Source organism: Mirounga leonina, unplaced genomic scaffold, assembly GCF_011800145.1.
Source record: "Mirounga leonina isolate KUSES-001 unplaced genomic scaffold, KU_Mleo_1.0 Mir_153, whole genome shotgun sequence".
NCBI classification, from domain to species: Eukaryota; Metazoa; Chordata; class Mammalia; order Carnivora; family Phocidae; genus Mirounga; species Mirounga leonina.
The window spans coordinates 26128538-26130994 of record NW_023270387.1 but is presented as its reverse complement, the minus strand read 5'-3'; the positions used below and the strand labels follow the sequence as shown (position 1 = coordinate 26130994).

The following is a 2457-nucleotide window of genomic DNA, read 5'->3' as shown; positions in this document are numbered from 1 at the left end:
GGACTCATCTGAGGAGAAAAGTGGTAGCAGGGGACCTATTTAGAGGCTGCATTAGTTTAGCAAGACATGGCTGGAGCTTGAACTGAGACAGGGACCACATATAGGAAAGGAGGGAGAGATAGATACAAAAGGTCACTCAGAGGCAGACCTGAACTGAGCTGGGGAGTGATTATAGAAGCAAGAGGGGTGGAGGGGGGTGGAGGGTGTAGTGCAGTCCCCAGGTTTCACAAGCATAATTCAGTGAAACATGGAAGCTACATTCCAAGGAAGTTTAAATATCCTATTTTACAGATGGGGAAAACAAAGGCTCTAGGGAAAACACACACACACACACACACATACACACAGCCTCAATTCCAAAAGTCAGAGTTAATGACAGGGCTGGGATGAGAAAGAATATTCTGACTGATGTGAGGATCAAGAAATATGGTCTATGTGGACATGCTCCGCAAACCATAAATATAAAACTGTGTCTGGTGTAATTCCTTCGAGAGTTAACTCAAGAAAGGAGTTGGGAGGTGAGCACATGTTTGAGAGATAGTCTGCTACCATCTCCTAAATGGTAGGACCAGAACCATAAAAAGAGATGAAAAAATCAGGTAGGAGTGGATCAGATTGTATATTAACATCCAGAGAGAAGAGAATGTCATGAGGAAAGGAGGGAGATTTTGTGGAATCCCGAGTCAGCCCTTTTGCCCATTACACAAGTCACTGTTTTAGTCTTTTTCCGCTTTCTGGAAAACACAGCCTACAGGTTTATGGACACATGTGTGAACATGTACACACATGTGTGCAAACACACATCTTCCCCAAATTACACTCAGAGAAAATCAAAGCCATTGAATGCAGACTCCTTCAACTTCCCGCAACCAAGGTGAAAGGTTTACCTGAATGCAAACTGTGCAAGGACAGCTGATTCTTTCTTTTTCCATTTTTCTTTATTCTGATAAAGTTCTATAAGTTCTATCCTGTAAGTTCTATACAACACAAAATTTACCATTTTAACAATTTTAAATGTGCAATTCACTGGCATTAAGTACATCCACACTGTTGTGCAACCAGCATCAGCATCCATCTCCCAAACTTTTTCATTATCCCAAAAAGAAACTTTACCCATTAAATAATAACTCCCCATTTCTTCCTCCCCTCAGCTGCTGGAAACTTCTATTTTCTGTCTCTATGAATTTGCCTATTCTAGGTACCTCATATAAGTGGAATCATACAATATTTCTCCTTTCATGTCTGACTTCTTTCACTCAGCATCATGTTTTCAAGGTTCATCCGTGTTGTAGCACGTGTCAGAATTTCATTCATTAATTACATTAAGGCTGGATAATACTTGATTGTACGTATGTACCATATTTCTTTCATCCATTCATCCACTGATGGACACTTGGGTTGTGTCCACCTTTTGCCTATTGTGAATAATGCTGCTGTGAACATGGCTGTACAAATATCTGAGTCCCTGCTTTCAAATTTTGGGGTTTTTTGGTATATACCTAGAAGTGGAATTACTGGATCATATGATAATTCCATTCATAATTTTGGGGGGAACCACCAAACTCTTTCTCACAATGGTTGAACCACTTTACTTGCCCACCAGCAATGCACAGGAGGGTTCCAATTCAACTTCTCCATATCTTCGTCAACATTTGTTATTTTCCTTTTTAAGTTTTTAACAATAGCCATCCTAATAGGTATAAAGTCATATCTAATTGTGATTTTCATTTGCATTTCCCTAATGACTAGAAATGTTGAAAACCCATGGTTAGATGCCACAAAGTATGTGGTGATACCTTAACCACATCTGTGTTGTATGGCCCAAGGGCTTCTTCCACCCTTGTCTAGGGGAGAGCTAACATTCCCTCCTGTCATACAACATGCTAATTGCCTCCTAACATTCATACTCCTCTTCTTCCATGAGAATAAAACATTACAGCAGCCAGGAACAAAGTGGAGTATTTCTGTGGTTACACAGAAAAACTTCTATCATATTTAAGCCACTTTTATTGTGTAGTTTCTGTCATTTCCAGTTGAATCCAATCCTAATAGGAATTCTGAAATAAGTTTCTTCTTCCTTACTTTATTTTTTTTAAAGATTTTATTTATTTATTTGACAGAGAGAGACACAATTAGAGAGGGAACACAAGCAGGGGGAGTGGGAGAGAGAGAAGCAGGCTTCCTGCTGAGCAGGGACCCTGATGAGGGGCTTGATCTCAGGACCCTGGGATCATGACCTGAGCCGAAAGCAGACGCTTAACAACTGAGCCACCCAGGTGCCCCCCTTACTTTATATAGTAATGCAATTTGTCTTTCTCCTTGTCTTCAAGATTCATTCTTTTACCAGTGCCCAAGATTTGCCACCCCTCACACCCTCTCCTATTCCCTAAGGGACCTCGCTTGGTCAGTCATCTCCTGGGTCTTCCTTTCCTCCTTCCCTTTTAGGAGCACCTGCCC

The 2457-nt window shown here is 40.9% G+C and overlaps 1 non-coding gene across 1 annotated transcript; it reads right to left on the bottom strand.

Annotated features, from left to right (window-relative positions):
- Positions 1 to 1756: 1756 nt before the first annotated feature.
- LOC118013541 lies at positions 1757 to 1882 on the bottom strand. The gene has a single exon (XR_004680041.1). It is a non-coding gene; the product is annotated as a U6atac minor spliceosomal RNA (small nuclear RNA).
- Between the last annotated feature and the right edge of the window lie 575 nt (positions 1883 to 2457).